This window comes from Chlorocebus sabaeus, chromosome 15, assembly GCF_047675955.1.
Source record: "Chlorocebus sabaeus isolate Y175 chromosome 15, mChlSab1.0.hap1, whole genome shotgun sequence".
In the NCBI taxonomy this organism is placed as follows: Eukaryota; Metazoa; Chordata; class Mammalia; order Primates; family Cercopithecidae; genus Chlorocebus; species Chlorocebus sabaeus.
In genome coordinates this window covers 21,109,063-21,131,932 of record NC_132918.1, presented here as the reverse complement: position 1 = coordinate 21,131,932, position 22,870 = coordinate 21,109,063, and the positions used below count along the sequence as shown (strand labels likewise).

The 22,870-nt window shown below is 35.4% G+C and overlaps 1 protein-coding gene across 5 annotated transcripts in view; it reads left to right on the top strand.

Annotated features, from left to right (window-relative positions):
- The window catches only part of LOC103221287 (EGF-like and EMI domain-containing protein 1), a 476,806-nt gene extending 454,920 nt beyond the window's left edge, over nt 1-21,886 (top strand). For all 5 annotated transcript variants that reach the window (XM_073023479.1, XM_073023478.1, XM_073023476.1 and 2 more), the window contains one exon: nt 21,059-21,886. The gene's annotated coding sequence lies outside the window, so the exon portion shown is untranslated. The remainder of the gene's footprint in view (nt 1-21,058) is intronic.
- Nucleotides 21,887-22,870: the final 984 nt, after the last annotated feature.

Here is a 22,870-nt window from a genome sequence, read left to right as displayed (position 1 = left end):
AACATGGTGAAACCCCATCTCTACTAAAACCACGAACATTACCTGGGTGTGGTGGCACATGCCTCTAATCCCAGCTACTCAGGAGACTGAGGCAGGAGAATTGCTTGAACCTGGGAGACAGAGGTTGCAATGAGCCAAGATTGCACCACTAAACTCCAGCCTAGGTGACAGAGTGAGACTCGGTCTCAAAAAATAAAAATAAAAATAAAAATAAAATAAAATAAAATAAAATAAAATAAAATAAAATAAATCTTCTGTGTGGTAAATAATGATGCTTTTTTCTGAAGTTTAGATTCTGAAATGTGGGAAATTGGCTTTGCTTCTAGCTCATCTTAAGTCACTGAAGAAGTTAAAGAACACCCTAGAAAGGCATAATTGCAGCAATGTTATTATATATAGAATATGTTATATATTCACTGTCTGATAGAGATTAGCATCCACATGACATTGGTGATTTCAGATCTCCAGTGTTAGAGACACAATTCATGTAAATTTAAAAGCACAAAAGCAATTCATTCTTATTATACTACATATAATAATAATGAGGAAGTGAAATTATTTCTTCACTAATCTTTCTACCTTTTGTGCTTACTCTTCCCATTGCCAGGATTTAACTGCTGTTATCAGTTCTCTGGGCATCCTTAGACTTAGTAGTCTCCTTCTAAAATATATATGTATTTGTGTGTGTGTATAGATTCAAAACATTTACTTAGATGCACACACACACACACACACGTATATGCACACACACATAGGTTGATTATCCGAATATCCTTAATCTGAAAATATGAAATCCGAAATGCTCCAAAATTTGAAACTTTTTGAAGCTCAAAGGAAATTCTCATTGCAGCATTTTCAATTTTAGATTTTTGGATTAGGGATACTCACTGGTAAGTATAATGCAAACTTTCCAAAATTTGAAAAAGTTGAAACCCAGAACACTTCCGGTTCCAAGCATTCCAGATAAGGGGTTCTCTCTCTGTTTCATATATAGCTATATGTCCATACACACAGTCATCCATATCATGTCACATATAGTTTCATGAACTCTTTTCTTTCTTTCTCTTTGATTTAGTATTATGACATAGATATATGTTCATTCCAGCACATTGAAATAAAACTTATTTTTTAAAACTGCTGCATAATATTCTATAAGGTAAAGTTACCATTTATATATAAGCATGTAAAAGAATATAAATTAAGTGTTATGTAAGATATATTTAACTTGTTACAGTTAATTAATTTTATTAAATAGGTAATTTTGTATTATTTATTTTTTTCTCCATATTTGATTATTATATTTTGCAAAAGTTTAAGTATTTCATTTTTATTTTGGTATTTTGAGTAGAATGTTAATGATAAAATAAATGTTCTATTATATATTTTAAAGGAACTTTATGTTCTTCTCATCTATATTTTCCTTTTCTCTGAGGCAGCTTCTTCTGTGCTTTTTCTCTTTTCTGAGAATCCACGTTCTTCTACAACATTGTGTAAGAGCAAATGCCAGGTTTATCATAAATAGGTACAATCTTATAAATTAAAGTCTACCTCTAAATATAGTTTATATTTTGGGTTGAACTTCCCGTTTTTGAAACATACATGATAAAACTCTGACCTACTACAGCACATTCTTCCAATTTCTAATCAATGTCCATTCAACCAGAGCACTAACTGCTTCATAAGCTAAATTAGAGTGCCTTCTTATTGCTGATAATTCTTGGTACAGCCTCTTGAGCATCAAGTGCAAATTTCAAGAGAATCCGTCCCTAGACAAATTCAGCGTTATCAGCCTGAATCCAGACAGCTTTTGCTTCCTTTTGAATGCTACTAGCCTGTACTTTTCCATCTCTTTCATTTGTGCTGCCTTTGTGAATCCACAAAATCACATTCAGAACAGTAGTGGAAGAAAGAGCACAGGGGTTAGACGCATGTTTCTTTACTAAAGCACTTCAGCCCTTACAAATTTATCTTCCTTGTTCAATTCTCACTGAGAACCTCATCTATGTCTTGTTTGCCTGCAGTCAGAAACTCTTAAATGATAAGCCTGACAATGTATTTTTCTAACATTGTCACATCAGGTGCTAACAGAGTTCTCCCTTTTGGAATCAGATACACTCTCTAAAAATGAATGACTTAAATCTCGGTCCATCCTGTGACATTTGTTGAAATATTTCTAACATCAGCCAAATATATTCTTGGTACCACTGGCTCTTTTGGATCAAAGATTTGTCTCTTGATAAGTGAATTGTTTTATTATATCTCTTTGAGGTTAAGCAAGTTATTTTGTTACCAAGTATGTATATATTATTATTCATTTTAAATTAATACATCTCTCGTAGGTATCTACTATCCCCAAGATATTATGCTAAGTGCCAGGGGTCATTTACTTCTACATCTAATGAAGCCTTTAGATAATTTTTCATGTCCCAGCTGAAATTCCTCATCTTTCATAAAGATTTGTCTCTTAATAAGTGAATTGTTTTAGTATATCTCTTTTAGGTTAAGCAAGTATTTTGTTACCAAGTATGTATATTATTATTCATTTTAAATTAATACATCTCTCTTGGGTATCTACTATTCCCAAGACTACAGGTGGAATTGTGCATGAGCTGATGCTCCAAGTCCCTGGTGTGTGCTCCATTGTCCCACCTGACTAAAAGGAAATTCCAAGATAAAAAGAAATTCCAAGAAAAAATTAATAGATATTTCAAGATGGCAGGCAGGGGCCATCAAACCCTGAGCATGGGACACTTCTAAGTTCAGGGCCCTTTGTAATTACACCAGTCACTTGTTCACGAAGCTGGTGCTGAGTATGTGTGTTTGTGCACACGTGCATGTGTTTGGTGTGTGTGTGAGGATGTATCTTAAGGGGGGCACATATTAAAAGCTTAGAATAGTCACTGCAGAATTCTATAGGGAATCAACATGTGTTGAATGGTAAATAATACATAGTTCCTTCAGTAATGCTGTGTTTCATGAGTGTCTTTGGAGATAAAGCAGAATAACTGGATGGCAGAGCCACATTATGATTACTGTGGGCCCTGGGCACTTTCATTTTACTGGACCTCTTTCTCCATAGTACAAAACTAAAATGTATGATTTATAACTACATTGGTATAAAGGTGACTATGTTAATATTATACATGAAAATATTTTTCAACCTTAAATTTTTTTCTTCTGATTTAAAGATATTAAAACATATATGTAGGCCTCTAAAAGTATTGTGGGTTTTAGGCACAGTACCTGATGGATAAGTTGGCACCTGTGGATAGTGGGTATCAGTCAGAAATGGCACAGTACTTGAAGTATAGGATCAGGGGAAGGGATTCTGGAGAGCCAGTGGGGACAGCATGATACCCTGGCTGGTGAAAAGAGGTAAGGGAAGGCCTGAGAGAATGATGAATTGGGAGCCAGGGTGAAAGGAGAGATAAGTTGTCAAATGGAAGTTTGGGGTCAGGTGGAGAAATAGGCTAAGTCTTTTGGTGTTGAATCACTCAAAACTGAAAAGGTTACCTGCTTTTGTCTAGAGATTAAAATTCAGTCGTTTACCACATGACTGTTTTATTTTTATGTTTAATTGTATTCATTTGCTTTGTTATATGTACCTTATATTGTCATCAATAAATTAATTCTCTAGCAAATAAATTATAGGAAAACATTTTAGATTATTCTTAAACTTTGAAATGGAAAGAGCTCTAAATTATATTATTTTCATTCTAATTTTTTGACTGAAATTAACAACATCAATGAGAAAAGAAATATTGTTTTTTTTTCAGTTGGGACATTAAAATATAATCAATGCACCAATTTTTTGTGCACAGTAACTTAAGGGTTTTGAATTCAACACATTTATACTTTATAAGTGCTAATGTTTCTGGAATTTTTTAAGCAATATAGCATCAGATTATATATGAGCTATTTTATAATATTAGAAGTCATATTTAACTACAGGTTAAGTGACTACATTAACAGGGAATACAATTATTTTAATGGATTTTTAATTAAATGCTTAAGTCCTGGATATCTGGAGGTGCACTTTCAATTAAATTGATCTTTCTTGGAGGTTTGATTGAAGGCTGTTGGCAAGAAGAAAAAAACGATTCTGTGTTTAGTTTTGGTAAACATCAGACAAAGAAAGGTACAAGAAAGAACAGTAGAATGTAATTTAGTAACAGGTGAAAAACATAAACAGACATCTTACTAACTGTATAACTTGTCTATAACTGTATAAAATGTCTATTCTTAGTAGTATTAAAGTACAAAGAAAGGTACCAATTTTACTACATTTTATCTTTTATATTTTATATACAATTTTTTAATTCATTTTGTCTTTTATATACAATTTTTTATGTTTTAAATATCTCTTTTTCTCTGATTCAAAAACCATATAATTATGGATTTTCTCCCTTTTCAAATGTCGTGTAATGTGGTTATGTCACATAAATACCAAAAGACAAGCGGGAGGAGGAGAAGTAGCAGCAGGAGGGATAAGAAGACATAGGAAAGATAAAACAGCAAGCTCCCTATAGCTGAAAGTATTTAATCAGAGTCTGAATAGTCATTTGTTTAAAATGTTGATGAAGGGACTCCTATAGTGTACCTTTTCGTGTAGTTTATCTTCTAAGGTCCTTTCAAACCCTACAACTGGATAATTTCTAGTGTTATTAATAAAAATTCTTACTAGGGGAGAAAAACAAATGGCATTAGAAGTGACACAATTTAACTATCTTCACGAACATGTAACGCAAATTCAAGCTTTTGTAATATAAATAAAGAGCAAATTTCAGGCATCCTTTTTATTTTGTCATTAAACCGTAGGCTGTATTTGGGGCATTAAGTAAATGGAAAAAATAGTTTCTTAATTATTTGGGAACTTTTAATACACAGCTACCTTAAATCTTACAGTTTAGATCTTTTTCTAAGTGTGATCCTTGGCATATAGTATCAGAATCATCTGGAGAGCTTGCTAAAATGCACATCACAGTACCCTGAAACTGCTGGATCACAAAATGTGGACAATAAGTCATAAGAATCTTCATTTTAAACTAATTTCCCAAGTTATTCTTATGCACCCACGTTTAAGTACTACTTATTATGCTCTTGAAACTCAAAGTGTGATCCATGACCAGCAACATGAACATCGCCTGGAGTTTGTTAGAAATGCAGAATCTTAGGCCCTACCCCATACCTATAGAATCAGATTAATCATTTTAACAAGACTCCTAGGTATTTGGGGTACATTTTAAAGTCTAGCAAGCCCTAATTAGACAATATCCAAAGAGTGACAAAATGAAGTCAAAATGTGACTGTTTTGCCAAGTATATAACCAGTGGTTTACTTCCACTCAACAAATATTCATTGAAAATAGACACTGTAGGCCGGGTGCGGTGGCTCACGCCTGTAATCCCACCACTTTGGGAGGCCAAGGCGGGTAGATCACAAGGTCAGCAGATGGAGACCACCTTGGCTAACACAGTGAAACCCCGTATCTACTAAAAAATACAAAAAATTAGCTGGACGTGGTGGCGGGTGCCTGTAGTCCCAGCTACTTGGGAGGCTAAGGCAGGACAATATCATGAACTGGGGAGGCCTCAGAGCTTACAGTGAGACGAGATTGTGCCACGGCACTCCACCCTGGGTGACAGAGCGAGACTCCATCTCAAAAAAGAAAAAAAAAGTAACATAAACATTGTAACAGCTAATATTTGAGAATAAATGAAAGTATATCCTCATGAAATCAATAATCACAACATCATTTGGTAAATAAGGGATGTTTAACTATTTTAATTCTCTAAAGTAATTTTACAAAGAATAAACAATTGACATTTTTCACTGATTTAAGAATGAAACATTATGTGTACTAGAAGAAAATGATGTGAATTTTTAATTGTGAGTCCCACTTTTATAATTTTATATATTTTAATTGGTATACAACTAATTTTATTGATGCTCTCAGTCACCACATTCTATGTATTTGGTAATGTGATACAGTGAAGATCTGGGGGCAACACCACAAAGGTATTATCTAAGTGGTAGGGAAAGTGCCACCTTTAGAATGGCTATATAAGCTCCAATCAGAATGAAACTCTCACAAATAACAATAAACTCAATATTTGCATATTTGTTTATTATTATTTTTTAAAATTACCTCACATCACAAAAATAGAGAGATTGTAGAAGAAAATCAATTTGGAAGAAGAGGGAGATTGTAGAAGGAAATCAAGTTGGAAAAAGAGGGTACAGTGATTTTCACATTTTTAAGTGTTTCAGCCCTCAGACAGACTCGTATCTGCACCTTGTGGGCAGCTATGATGGTGACACAAAAATTAGCATAGGGTTTTCCTCAGGTATTAGCAGGGTACTGATCAACACATGCATGTGAGGAAGTCACACAAGGCTGGAGAAAGGAGCACTCAAAAGTATTAGAGAGAAAAAACAGTTGACAATAATGTTCACATAAAGATAGGAATCATCCCTCTTCTCACCAACCAGACTAGAAAACCTCACAACTCACAAAACACTGGGATGAATAGTCAATTACATTCCTTGGTATTATTAGCCTTTGACTGAAAACTGTTCATGTCTTATATACCAAGTCTTAAAAGCAAGACACAAAAGGATCAAACTGTTTCCAAGTAACAACTACATTTGTGAGCAACGCTCAATAATATTTAGAAGAATACAGAGCGGTCCAGCATTTAACAAGGTAAAATTCAATGTCTGGAATCCAATAAAAAATTAGTAGCATGCAAGGAAGCATGGACGCATGACTCATCATGAAGAGAAAAATCAATAAAAATGAGGTCACTGATGTGGTTTTTTAATCCAAGAGTGGAGGGAAAGTAATAAGATTTCTTTAAAACAAGTAAGTAGAAATTCTTGCTATATTTTCTTAAACAAACAGAAAAAGAAAACATAGTTGTTTTGTATCTCCTTCACTTTCCTGAAAATTCTATCCTCTAACTTGTGAAAAAAATAAGAAATCTTACAGGATAGGAAGGTAATTTGAGGAGTATGTCAGATTTCCCTAAATAATATGTCTTTAGGCATTCAGAATATACAGACCTCTTATTTCTGACTGCAAAAATAGCTAGTTGATTATTACATTTTGCTGAAAAGGATACTAAGCTTATAGTTGGATAAAATTCACCAAACATTGTAGAGGTAGAGGAGGAAAGAGAGAAAAATAAAAGAGGGAGGGGAGAGAGCAGACTGTATGACTAGTAATAACAGAGCAAACTATTTTGAAATATAAAATAAAAGTTAAGTAGTCAAATGCATGAGCGTAAGTTGGAAAGGTATATATGGATTACTGAAGAGAAGAAGTACATGCCTAGCCCTCATAAGACAACCTCTCTTCCACAGTTAGAATCTCTGTGCCACCAATGATAATCTAGTATCCCAAAAGGAAAAGCAATATGTAATAAATGTTATAGAACATGAAGTATCATGAAATCAGCCATGAAAATCAAGAAGTATACATGATTCTATTTGTTTTGGTACACGGAAATTATTTCTTTTCATAAAAATACAAACTAAAACTACAGGACAGTATAAGTAAAATCATGTGCAGAGGTCCATTATGGTTATATCGGCTTTCCCATCAACTCTCCCATCCGTCTTAGTCATTCTTTATCTCTCACTGTGTGAAGAGGATGTTTCTCTTGTCTAGTTTATCATTTGACACTTTATTGGTTAGTGGCTAGAATTAGATAACAAACCAGGCATTTGGTGGGATAAATGGAAGGAGAGAGAGGGGAGGAGTTCTGTGTAAAGGAAATTGTTATCAGAACTTCCATAGACATTTTATCATCTAGCTGTTTATGCTATTCTCATCTGAGCAAAGCAAAAATTACTAAACCAGCAATGGTCATAAACATGAACAGCATGCTTATTTAAAAAAATGTTGACCACAGACTCAAAGTTATCTGATTTTTTATCTTAATTCAAATCTGAGATCCATCACTAACAGGACTTGTGCATATCTCCTAATTTCTTGAAGTCTTAAAATCGTTTCATTATCTTTAAAATTCATAGTAATTCTTATCTTTTAAAGTTTCAGAGAGGACAAAAGGGGACAAAATTAATTAAAGTCAAACAAGGTAGGAAGCCAAGACATGCCAGTTCCTTATCTGCCACTCCTCTTTCTTAGATTACCCAGAATGTAGAACCATTGGCCATAAAACAGTCTGTAGACAGGAGGCCTGATGGAGTAACAGTCAACAGTGTTTACCTGCTCTGATAAATATTTTCATTGTCATGGCATATGGGAGCTCCCAAAATATTACCCAAAGCATACAGTTACTGGCTCAACAGAAACATGAACAATGACTTAGAGATATCCTGAGAATAATAATTCCTGTCTCATAGGGTTTTAGGAAGAACAAAGAAGTGGCTTGTCTTATGTCAGGAATATGGAATAGCAGATGCATTTCTCTAAAGATGCTCTTTGAGTCATCCAGGATGGTGGGCTCATTTCTGAGATAACCCTGGATTAATCAAGACTCTTTGTTGTAACTAAGTGAAATTTACTTAACATCAGCTTAAATTGCTGCTGCTACTGTTTTTTGGGAGGAAGTATTATAATATGTAACTGAAAAATGCAGATATTACCCAGCTTTCAGGCAGAATTGTATCCAGGCACATAAACGCTGTCTTCAGAGGGCTGTCTCTTTTCATTTCCCAGTTCTACCTTTCTCTAGGTTGTCTTTATTCTCAGGTAGACTCTCCCTATGGTGAAAAACACATCCCCTGGAACCTGGAAGTTTTCACTGTCTCTGTAATGGATGATTCCAGAGAAAAGGTAGTGGTGTTGGTTTGTTTCCTAACAGCCTTAGCAAAAGTCCCTGGTAGAATTTTACTTCATTTGGCTTGGGTCGTATGCCCTTTCTTGATCTACTGCTTGTGACTAGAAAGATGGAGTCCTCAGGTTGTCTCAGCCAGGGTGCCTGTGCCCACCCTATGGTTCTGTGGTGCTTCTGGGTCATGGGAATGGGAATAGACCCCCACTTCATCCCAGCATATGTATGAGGAGTTCTATAATCCGAGAAAAGAAAGGAGGAAAAAAGTTCTATGCAGGTAAATGCATTACTAGAGCCTTTCAGAGTTAGTATTCATTCATCATTATTACAGTTTCTATCAAACTCCTAAGCATGATATAAACTATAAGGTTTCTGTGTGTTAAGAAATAACTAGGTCATTTTAGTTAGTTTGACCAGCTTGGTTGGGATGTGGAGTGGAGTCAGTTAGAAGGAGTAAGGTCAGTTGGAGAGATGGAAGAAAAAGAGGTTGATTCCTGAACACCATTTCTGACTTTCAATTCCCAGCTTGTGGAGCCTCATCCTGCTCCTCCAGCTCCCCAGTGACCCAGAGCTGTACAAAGTCGCAAGGCTGTCCCACCTACTATGGACCAAGCACTGAAATAGGTACTAGAAACACAGTGGTAAGAAAAATGAATACCATCTCTGCACTCAGCAAGCTAAGGATATAGTACAATAGTTGTTGTTTCCTGGGTTGGGTATTTGTGTCCTTGCTGTTCTTTAGAAGTCACCTAAAGACACATCAGCATGACATCTTTTCTGTACTCCTTCTGAGTTAACACAAAGGATCAAGTGGTTGAATCAGGCTCAAGAAGACAGAGATCTGCCCAGAATTATGCTTTCCTGATAATTTCAAGGCTACAAGGAATCAACAGGAATTGATAGAATCCTCTACTATTCCCTAGGTCCTTCCATTCTGCAACAAACATGCTCTCTCTAACCCCAAGTAGTAGATGATCATGGGTGTGATGTTTTTTTTTTTTGTTTGTTTTTTGTTTTTTTGAGACAGGGTCTGACTCTGTCCCCCAGACTTGAGTGCAGTGGTGCAATTCCGGCTCACTGCAGCCTCCCCCTCTCTGGTTCAAACAATTCTCCTGCTTCAGCCCCCCAGTAGCTAGGACTACATAGGCATGCGCCACCACACCCAGCTAATTTTTGTGTTCTTAGTAGAGATGGGGTTTTGCCATGTTGCCCAGGCTGATCTTAAACTCCTGACCTTAGGTGAATTGTCCACCTCGACTTCCAAAATGCTGGGATTACAGGCATGAGCCACTCCACCTGGCCCATGGGTGGGATTTCCTTTTTTTTTTTTTTTTTTAATTTAAGTTGTAGGGAACATGCCCACAATGTGAAGGTTTGTTACATATGTATACATGTGCCATGTTGGTGTGCCGCACCAGTTAACTCGTTATCTACATTAGGTATATCTCCTAATGCTATCCCTCCCCTTCACCCCACCCCACGACAGGCCCTGGTGTGTGATGTTCCCTACCCTGTGTCCAAGCATTCTTTTGTTCAATTCCCACCTATAGGTGAGAACATGCGGTGTTTGGTTTTCTGTCCTTGCAGTAGTTTGCTCAGAATGATGGTTTCTAGCTTCATCCATGTCCCTACAAAGGACATTAACTCATCCTTTTTATGGCTGCATAGTATTCCATGGTGCATATGTGCCACATTTTCTTAATTGGGTTGGACATTGGGTTGGTTCCAAGTCTTCGCTATTGTGAATAGTGCTGCAATAAACATACATGTGCATGTATCTTTATAGCAGCATGATTTATAATCCTTCGGGTATATGCCCAGTAATGGGATGGCTGGGTCAAATGGTATTTCTAGTTCTAGATCCTTGAGGAATCACCCATGTCTTCCACAATGGTTGAACTAGTTTACAGTCCCACCAATAGTGTAAAAGCATTCCTATGTCTCTACATCTTCTCCAGTACCTGTTGTTTCCTGATTTTTTAATGATCACCATTTTAACTGGTGTGAGATGGTATCTCATTGTGGTTATGATTTGCATTTCTCTGATGGCCAGTGATGATGAGCATTTTTTCATGTGTCTGTTGGTTGTATAAATATCTTCTTTTGAGAAGTGTCTGTTCATATCCTTTGCCCACTTTTTGATGGGGTTGTTTGATTTTTTAATTTGTTTAATTTCTTTGTAGATTCTGGATATTAGCCCTTTGTCAGATGGGTAGATTGTAAAAATTTTCTCCCATTCTGTAGGTTGCCTGTTCACTCTGATGGTCGTTTCTTTTGCTGTGCAGAAGCTCTTTAGTTTAATTAGATCCCATTTGTCTATTTTGGCTTTTGTTGCTGTTGCTTTTGGTGTTTTAGTCATGAGGACCTTGCCCATGCCTATGTCCTGAATAGTATTGCCTAGATTTTCTTCTAGGGTTTTTATAGTTTTAAGTTTTTAAGTCTAACATTTAAGTCTTTAATCCATCTTGAATTAATTTTTGTATAAGACGTAAGGAAGAGATCCAGTTTCAGCTTTCTACATATAGCTAGCCAGTTTTCCCACCACCATTTATTAAATAGGGATTCCTTTCTCCATTTCTTGTTTTTGTCAGGTTTGTCAAAGATCAGATTGTTGTAGATGTGTGGTATTATTTCTAAGGGCTCTATTCTGTTACATTGATCTGTATCTCTGTTTTGGTACCAGTACCATGCTGTTTTGGTTACTGTAGCCTTGTAGTATAGTTTGAGTTCAGGTAGTGTGATGCCTCCAGCTTTGTTCTTTTGACTTAGGATTGTCTTGGCAATGCAGACTCTTTTTTGGTTCCATATGAACTTTAAAGTAGTTTTTTCCAATTCTGTGAAGAAAGTCGTTGGTAGCTTGATGGGGGATGGCATTGAATCTATAAATTACCTTAGGCAATATGGCCATTTTCACGATATTGATTCTTCCTACCCATGAGCATGGAATGTTGTTTCATTTGTTTGTGTCCTCTTTTATTTCGTTGAGCAGTGGTTTGTAGTTTTCCTTGAAGACGTCCTTCCCATCCGTTTAAGTTGGATTCCTAGGTATTTTATTCTCTTTGAAGCAATGGTGAATGGGATTATTCTGCATACTACTGTCAAGAACTGTGCAATGTTTGAGATTTTACTCTACTTCTATATTGACAAGCTTTGACTGTTTCACAGTTGCTGGCAGAAGATACGAGATTCCTGGGTCAGAAACAAAAGACATTATTACTCATGACAAAAGGAGCAGCCAGGCCTTCATTTGTTTTTGTGAATTCCCCGTGTTCCCCCAAATCTCACAACAAGGACACACAAACAGCCCATTATGAATGCCTGCACCTGCAATTAGTTACATTATATCAGGGAAACACTGAGCTTAGGGCATCTACCGCTTTTATAGTTAGTGGAAACAAGTCTATTCTTTTTTGTCAAAGGAGATGTTAGCTCAATTCTCTGTGGGACTATAGCCCTAAAAAATGGCTTGGGTAAAGATGATCAGAGCCCTGAATTCTTAGCATAGCCAGCAAGAATATGTAGGGATAACCAGGGCCTGTGGCAGATTCTTTCCCAATATATACTTTATTTTAGAATGCACTAATGTATTATCATTTGAGATTCTCAGTGGTTTGAGAATTCTGTTTCTCTTTTGTATCTTTAAATCATCTCTCTGTTGGTCCTTTTCAATGAGTAAACTTCTGCAAGTGTCATTCACGTTAAAAAAAACTTCCCCTCTTCCACTACCACACTCTACTGTACAACTACAACTTCCTCTCCTTAACAGTCAAACTTATTACGAGGCATGTCTTAATTCCCTGTCTTTCTTCCTTTATCTCCCACTTCTTTGTCAACCCAGCCCACTAAATCTGGTACCAGTGGAACCACTCCACTAACACAGCTATATATACTAAATAAATTATCAGTGTAGTAAAATATAGTATACTATATTATATACTAGTATATAATATAATTATATGTAGTAATATACCTATATAGTACATACTTATTATACCATATATAACTCTATATAGTCTGTGTATATATATTTATATAAAACTGTATTAATGGAGTGGCTCAATTGGTACCAGAGTTTAGTAAATATATATATGTTTTTATACTAAATACTAAAATACACAAAATTTATATTTATATAGTAAATATATATTTAGTGTGTGTATATATAGATACACATATATATGTATTTTGTGTATGTGTATATATATAGTAGAGAGAGACAGATCACTGTGGTGTGGCATATAGAAGATATTGGAGGGTCCCATGGTGAACATGGAGAGAGCTGTTATTAGGTTACTGCAACCATCAATGTAGTTCAAATTAGTGTGGTGACAGTGGAGATTAAAAATGGATGGACAGATTTGACATGTCTTAGAAGGTAACTTTGATACAGTGAAATTTGGGGTTAGGTTGGTTGTGGATGAAGGAGGGGAAAGTGTCAAGGATGACTTCTAAGTTTCAGACTTGTATATGTAGATAGTAGTTGAAAAATCAGCTCACATTTTTCCCCTGATCTTAGCCCACATATTCAGCTGCCTAATAACATCCCCAGCTTTTCATCCCTTTTGATAATTCAAAAGAAAATAGATTTGGTGATCAGGCAAGGCAGAGATAAAACCAGAAACTTTAAACTGATAATATTTCATCATCTAATCAGAGCCACATTTACACAGGTGGAGAGAGAGGACCCAGTATGTATTTAAACTGTTGTTTTTATGTAATTCCAAGCAGATAAATATCCTCCTTTCCTCACTTACTAGAGGATGCTTAACTAGCCTTATTATTTTTTTTTTTTTTGGCTGTGAGAGATAATAACAAGAAGATAACAAAATTTGTCTTTGACCTATGTACTTGCCCGTCAAAATATTTATTTCTAAAACTGATCTATTCATCTAATATGCAGTGTTTCTTCTCTTGTGCTATTTTGGTGAATGCCACAACTATCTATCCAATTATTCAAGGCAATTGACCCTGACTCTTTCTTCTCCATCACATTCACTTAATAACCAAGTCATACTGATTTATTCTCCTTAAGTTCTTTTATATCTGCCACATCTCTCTATTTCTTCTGCTACTAGCTTACGTCCTCATTGTCTTTCATCTGGATTTTGGCAACAGTTATTGGTTGGCTTCTCTGCCTTCTGTCTGCCACCCCTCTTATCTATTCTTCACTCTGTGAGTGCCCACTGCCTATAAAGTAAAGCCGTAACTCCTTAATGAAGTATAAAAGACTTTCCATGATCAGGCCCCTGCCACATCTCTAGCAAAATCTTTTTCCACTTTAACTCTCCCTCTAGATAGACCAAACTAATTGCATATTCTATGAACGTATGAACTCTCCTCCTATCCTTAGCACAAGATAAGTCCTTTAAGCTTTGTTCCTTCTTAGTACAGTCATTCTCTTCAAAAATCCTATTTGCCTCTTTTCTAAACTAAGTGGTTTTTGTTATTGCTTGGCGAATGCCTGTGCTAGAAAATTGGCAACTTCTTTTTATTTACAGCAATAGCAGAAATTAGGAAAATAAAATCCACAGAGTTACCAGCATGCATTTATTTCCTACTTAATTAGATCTGACTTTCAAGATACCAGAGATTGTAGCTGCCAAGGAAAGAAGAAAAGGAAACACACAGGATAAAGGATGAGATTAAAAAAAAAAAGAAGTAGGATGATTCACCATGAAGAAACCATTCAAGAAGCCAACTTTAGTATCCCTGCCACTGTCAGGTGTTATCATAACTTTGTACAGGCAGTTTTATAAACACTAAGCATTTGCAGTCAAGATGAACCAAGATGAACCATCAAATTCATTATAATTTTAACAGAATATAATATCTCCAATAAATTCTGTAGAGAACAACTGGAAAGTATGACTTTTATATACTTTATGAAATACAGATTAAGTCATTTTACAGATTGGAGGACAACAAATCTTTTTGAAAAGTAGATGTTACATTTAAGCTGCACTTGGTGATTTTCTCCCACTGTAAGCTGCTACAGTTTACAGCATGCATCAGTAAAGATAATTTTGTTTACAAGCAGCAGAGTCATTTAACTAAAAAATAATTAAAGGGAGTTATTGGATCACCTAACAGAAGTTCAGAGATAGGCAGGACTTCAGGCATAGTTTAATCAGGGCTCCAACTCCAGTTCTCTGTAATTCCTTCAGTTTTGTCCCGTATCGATTGACTTTATCTTTAGTGTAGCTTCACTCATGGAAGCAAAGTGGTTATGCAAAATGGTTCATATTCATACATTATAGTTTCCAGAGCAAGAGAGCATCTATGTCCCAGGATCCCCAGTCTATATGTTGAGCTTCCTACTGACTGGATCTCATCTGAAGTAATGCATTCCTCATGAGAAAGTCATATGCTAATGAAGGGACTACCTGATCCAATTACTGTGGTAAATATAGATGAGATTATGCCAAATAAAGCCCATCCTGGATTTGGAAGAGGGGCAGTGTTTATCAATCCCACATAAACTACATGATATCTCTAAAGTGAAAGAGGTAAAATTTACCTATAGAAAACCTGAGAACACCCAGGTTTATTTAGTATGAAAGAAGGAAAATGGATGAATCCCAAACAGACAACCAGCCAATACTCATTACAGACACAATTCATATTTGCTCCTCAGAAGATTTAGAGACTATTTTGTAACCAGATGTTTCAAGCTACTTGTCAGTAGTCAAAAATAGATGTCAAGAGTCTACTGTGAGGGTGAAAAGAGGGTAAACAGAGTCAAGGAGCCCAATTCTGAGAAATTCCATCAGTAAGTATAGCTGCATTAAAAGACTGAATGGTGTGGATGACTCTCGAACTAATCATTCATTTATTCATTCATCCATCCATCCATATGACATATATAGGGTGTTTATGCCAGAAAATATTTAAGGCAATGGGATCTCTAACCCCTTAAGAAATTCATTCTATCAGGCACTCCAGAATTTTAAGGAAGAAATAAGCACTTTTGATATATAGAGTGATTTCTACTATAGTAGAGCACAGGAAAGTGAGGCCACATGGAAAACCTAGCAGAATCTTCACCAAACTCTTCAATATTTCCTCCAAACCTAACACTCTACAGTGCAATCTCCAACATAAAGCACCCTAGGAGCACTTATTTTCAATCAACAGGTATCTGAGAGTAGTATATTAAAAGGCAAAGGAAGAATAATTTATCTTACTCTGTTTCTCAGTTAAATGGTTACACAATCTAAAAGAAATAACATGAAATGATTTTGATTGGAAACAAAACAAACAATCTCAGGGAGCTCTTAAGTGCAAAATACATTTGCTAATAATGTGCGTTCTTTTAAGATATTATATTATGTGACCATCTGAGGAAATAGTTTTGAGGGATACATAGAGCAAAAATATTTAGAGAAAGGACATTAAAAGGAAAAATAGCAGACACAGTTTATTCTTTTTGACAGTCTTTTATAGCATAGAATCATGAAATCTTGGATCCACATCACAGCAGTAATGTTGAGAAAATTCTAATCACTTTATCCTTATTCCCAGCAGTGTCCTGGAACTCCAATTCTAAGAGCAAGACTTTCCGTAAGCATCTAGCATGAAGATATAACTCAGAGAATTGTTGAAAAATTGTTTCTTCACATGAAGTATACTTGTTAATAACATTTTAATGTAATATTGAAATTTCTGGTTTTTAACTTTGTTGGGCAGAATCTTGATAGCCAAGAAAATCACTTGTGACAGTTCCAGCATAAGGGTCTAATATCATAGCAATTTAACCCAGTTTCATCCTATATCAGAAGTATTCAATCAGAAAAGAAGTAACATTTCCTTCAGGTTAACAGAGGTAGATCATTTCTCATAATATATAATGTTAAAATTGTCTTGAAATTACATAGTTTTGCTTACTCTAATACATATATGTATTTAAATATGTTGGTCTGAGTATAGATTTAGGAATTTGAACTGAATTGGCCTAATTTAATTAAACAACTGAGAAATTGAGCCAAATTATGATATTTGTGATTCATGTGACATTGATGGTTAAACAGACTACTTTCTACACTCTTACCAGTTGGAATTTATGGTCCACAAGCCAGTACATCAGAATTACCTTGTATCTAGTTAGAAAAGCAGAATCTCAGACCTCAGTTGCAGATCTACTAAATCAGCATCTGCATTTTAACAAAATCCCTAGGTAATTAAAACACTTACTGCACCAGGCAATCTTAACTCTGGCTACACATTAGAATCACTTAGGGTGCTTTAAAAATATTTTGATACCCAGGCCTTAGCCATGTCCAATTAATTCAGACCCTGTAAGGGTGGGACCCTGGCACTGGTATTTTTTGATGCTTACCAAGTGGTTCTAATGTGCTGCCAAGTTTGAGGACTATTGATTACACAATGCCCAATCAGTAAATTCAGTGTATTCTGAAAGGGCAAAAAGAAAAAAGAAGTCAAACCAATTGCTTAGTATTTGGTCCCACTCTATAAGTGATTGATTTTTTCTAACTTTTAATAAGTTTGCTTTGCTATGGTGTGAACACAGCCTATTATGTCTCAACCTGCCCAGAAATGTATTGTATTTTAAATCAAGAAGAGGAATGCTTTACCATCCAAATTAAACAAAAGGAGACTTAGGTTTGTTTTTCAATTTTACTTCCTTTTGCTGACCTTATTCTCTAGCCTGACAGATCTAAATGCTAAATTTCAGACAAACCACTGTACTTTTGGATTGTCCACTCTCCTCTCCACGCACTCAATTCTCATTTTTCCCCTAAACCTAATGGACTTCCTGCCTCTGAATTTCTATATTGTTCACTGCTCCTGCCATGCACTGTCACTTCATGGTCTTATATTGTTAGCTCTACTAGTTAGTAGAGTAAAAACATTGTTTAATTTCTACATATAATCTTAAGCATTACCATATACCAAAATCTGAGATATGAATAGGAAAAACATCACAGCACAGTACATGTGGCCATCACTATCATCTCATTTTATAGATGAGGAAACTGAGTCTCAGAGAGGCAAGGTAACTGGCTAATAAGTTTCAACACTGTTTTTTCCCAAGACTATTTGACTCAAAATACAGAGAAAGTTTGGTTTGCGTGTGTGTGTGTGTGCGTATGTGTGTGTGTGTGTGTTATGCATGCTTATTTCAACTATGGTATAGTACTTTAATTAAAATTCTAGGACATATTAAGAATATAAACATGTTAGGCTGGGTGCAGTGGCTCACACATGTAATTCCAGCACTTTGGGAGGCCAAGCCGTGTGGATCACCTGAGGCCAGGAGCTGGAGACCTGCCTGGCCAACGTGGTGAAACCCCGTATCTACTGAAAATACAAAAATTATCCAGGTGTGGTGGTGGGCACCTGTAATCCCACCTACTCAGGAGGCTGAGACAGAAGAATCACTTGAACTCTGTGGGTGGAGGTTGCAGTGAGCCAAGATCACACCACTGCACTCCAGCCTGGGCGACACAGCGAGACTCAAAAAAAAAAAAAAAAAAAAAAAAGAATATGAACACATTAAAACATATTAAAAAGAACACTCATTCTCAAAATCTATGCCCACTCTTATCTTTGGAATGGACTCAGTGATTTTTCTTATTTTCACTAACTTTGTTTCTTTTGTCAGAAAACTATTGAAGTTTGGTGGGTGGGTCAAGGGAGGTGGTCATACTATATTGTTTTCTTTAAAATTTGTTTTCATTACATAAGTAACAACTGGATACCTTTTTCTTGTAAAACATTAGAACATCATAGATATGACTAAATCGTTTTGTCCAACATAGCCCCATGCATACCCTGCACTAAACCCATTTGAATACATTTTCTCCCCCCTCAGAAGTAGCATCCTTTAAGACATTTTCAATGTATTTAAATATATATGGCACATTGCAATAACTCTTGAGAATGGCAAAATCATTTGTGATCTAAAGTTTAGTATGCTCGAAAATTAAGAGTTGTACTTATGTCTGTCACTGATGGACATTTGGGTTGATTCCAAGTCTTTGCTATTGTGAATAGTGCTGCAATAAACATACGTGTGCATGTGTCTTTATAGCAGCATGATTTAAAATCCTTTGGGTATATACCCAGTAATGGGATGGCTGGGTCATATGGTACTTCTAAGAAAATGTGGCACGTATACACCATGGAATACTATGCAGCCATAAAAAAGGATGAGTTTGTGTCCTTTGTAGGGACATGGATGCAGCTGGAAACCATCATTCTCAGCAAACTATCGCAAGAACAGAAAACCAAACACCGCATGTTCTCACTCATAGGTGGGAACTGAACAATGAGATCACTTGGACTCGGGAAGAGGAACATCACACACCGGGGCCTATCACAGGGAGGGGGAAGTGGGGAGGGATTGCATTGGGAGTTATACCTGATGTAAATGACGAGTTGATGGGTGCTGACGAGTTGATGGGTGCAGCACACCAACATGGCACAAGTATACATATGTAACAAACCTGCACATTTTGCACATGTACCCTAGAACTTAAAGTATAATAATAATTTTTTAAAAAGAGTTGTACTTATGTCTAAAATTTTAAAACCTGGGAAGGATATCTAATTTGGGGTTTAACAGAATTAAGATTCAAAATTATATCTTAACTCCACAGAATAATACCCTAAAGTCAGAAAGATAAAAATTTAGCCAGCATAAATATTGAACCCTGCGTAAAAATACAAGTAACACTTAGAGAATTCTGGTTTAACATTAGTTTATATGAAAAAGACCTAGAGGTTGGTTATCACAGACTCAAAACGTAATAAAAATCCTAGCACTTTGAAAAGTCAGTAATTCTTATCTTTAAAATAAGATTCCTTTGAAAATATCAGCAATTATACCAGAATATCTACTTTTTAAAGGAAAATACTAAATTGTGTAAAATAGTCAGAACTAGTAGTTTTTAAGTATCGGATTTATTTGATGACTTATATCTTCTTTGTATATATTTTGTCTCCTTTATTAAAAAAATTCAATGCCAAGTAAAAGAAAACTCTTTTGCTTCACTCAGGTCATATCCTCTAGTCTTTATTACAGTACAAAGCACTCATTACAGATCATAGGATTTTAGCCTGAAAAGGTGCTATGATGAGTCATTGCAATAGTAATACTTCTCCATTTTGATGTCTTCTTGAATAAGGATCTTGCCCTGTGGAATTTATGCTGCTTGTTGTAATGCTGATTGTCTAGTAGATTGACTATATTTTAGTGAAGAATGTTCATTCCTAATATTCTTGCTGGAATATCTGAGATTGGGAGCAGGGAAAACTATCCATTAGCAGGCATTTTATCCATTAGACACATGCGTTGCTATGCTAAATCTCTACCTTTATGAAAGATGATTATTTCTTTGCAACTTGTCAAAAGTCATAGGTTTTTATTTAAAAATAAATCCCCAAACAAGAACATTTAGAATTTCTTTATCCACCGGCTACCTGAAAATACCTCCCTAGGTTTATGGCTGTCTTCTTTTTGTGATTTTAGATACACAAGTACTGATTACACAGGGTACAAGGAAGTGTAGCTTCTGAGAGAGAAATTGATTTTTCTTTTCTAAACAGAAGATGAACATCATAATTCATTTATCATGACCTTGGCTGATCTTAAGACATAGGTGATCATGAATCTTGACCTCTTTCTGTTTTTTCTAAAATTAAAGTAACTACTCATATAAACATGGTATTTCTGAAAATGGCATCTTGAGTGAGAAGGAAGAAGCTGAATCAGTGACACAAATGTATATTTTTAAGAACACCAAACCATGGTTACATTTTAATTTATCTGTCTCTGCCCTGATGTTCATCACAGCACATGAGAAGGAGATTCAAGGTCTTGACTCTATTACTGGCTTTATTCAGCAGTGCCAAACCAATAATAGGTGTTTATCTACTAGCGTGTGTTGCTCCTGATAGAGTAGCTTATTGTAATTCTCCCTTCCAGTTTTCCTTCCCCAAGGAAATACCTATATCTCAGATCTGTCTAATTAACCAATATTTGAAGAATAGAAAATTATGAGCAATCCCTATGCTCATCATTGATGGGCTTTAAAAAGCTCAATAAAGTTTCTAGGTACATTTTCTTGTTTACACGATGAAACAAAATGGATCAAACAAGCAAAGATTTGTGGCAACAGAGCTGGTGCCTTTGTACAATATAACACATATTGTGTATCAAAGAAATATTGTGCCACTTCTTCGAAGCTGACATTGGAATGACATTGTAATCCTGACCATCTGTCTTCCTCCTCTAGATGTCGATGAATGTGCGGTGGTGAATGGAGGCTGCCAGCAGCGGTGTATTAACACTCTGGGCACCTTCCACTGGGAATGTGATACGGGATGGAGACTGCACGCTGACGAACGCACCTGCATAAGTGACTAAATATTAGAACCAGCTTGAAGCCGTTTTCAGTGAAAATCGACCTGCCCATGTAGAGGCAGGAAGGAAAGGTTTTTCTATTGTAAAAATATCTATAGAAGCTGACAGTTTTTAGTACAATTCTATCCCTTAGGATTTTTTTAAAAAGATATTTTGCTATTAAAAAACTACCAGACAAAAAATGAGGAAGGAGATATAGAAATTAACAAGCAAACCTTGAATCCGCAAATATGTGAATATTTCTGTAACATATAATTTCTACCATATACAGTAGCGTACACATTTGTTAGTTGTTGCTTATATACAAGCACAGCATAGAACTACAATAAAGTGAAGATACTGGGCCATTATAATACTGGCAACAATGTCACTCATTTTAGACTAGACAGAACTGGACTCGGAACACCCTGATTAGAATTCAATTCTGAATTGGAATGCAGAATTTGAAATTCTGTATGCTTATTGTGCATCAAAATTTCTTAATACTAGTTGGGGGTGGTAGGATTATTTTTGTCTTTGTATTTTTCTGAATTTTCTAAACTTCTTAAAATGGGCATATGGCACTTTGATAAACAGAAAAAAACAATAAACTTTAAAAATGCTATGTTTCCTGTATGACTTGTAAATGTTCCTTGTTGTTTTAACTGAAGTAATTTACATAAATTTTTTTTTTATTAAGTGATCATTCTCAGATCACATAAAAATGCACTCTAACTTCATCTCCAGGTCCCTTTTGAAAATATTTATATTAAAAAAGTAGCACTTTGTACAGCACAATTTAATTGCTGGCTTTTTGTTTATAGGGTTTGTTAACTAGTTCATCCATACAAAATTGTTAGTATCTTATAATGTAGTATATAATTATGAAACTTGGAATTGAAATCAGCCAATTTCAACTAGCTGTTTAACATATACACCTCCTTCTTCTTCTTAGCATATCTTTTGAGAAATTAAAAAAAAAAATGGCAATGCAAACAGGTAAAGATGTCCTATTCGTAGATCTGATTTTGATATAAGAAAACAGGTTCTGAGAGAAAAAGAAAAAACATTCTTGAATTCAAGTGAAGATACAAACAAAAGTCATATCCTAGGCTTCAAGGAGCTCAATATCATAATGATTGTATTGATAGCAAGCACAGGTTGGGGGACATTAATATATGCATATTTAAATCAAAACAACCCTTTCTTGTTGTGGGATTACTGGTTTTAGCTGGAAGAATCCCTTTCCATCCTCATTTCCAATCTGCAAAGTCTCCAGCTGGTAACGTCTTTAAACTGCCACTATAACTTCTCTCAATCACAAAATACATAAGAGCAGCAGGATTATTTATACATGCAGATGGGATATTTATCAGTAAAAGTTTACCTGGTAAATTTTTGTTTCTGATATAAAAATTTTTTGCAAAGTAGTGATTTATATTTATCTACACTATCTAGTCTTTGTGATAAGGCAAAATAAACACTCTAGTCACCAACTAAATTGTGTTTATAGGTATAATTAATTTGGCAATTCCTAGTTATTTCTTAGTAAAATCATTAAATTCTTCTGTTGTTCCTTTCCATCAGTGTCCTTGAATTTTTTCATTTTTTTAAGGACATCAGGTCAAAAGTGGAATTGGACAAGGATATTGTAGGTTATCCCTTCTATTTCTATTCCTTAAAAGCTGATTATTATTGTACATAT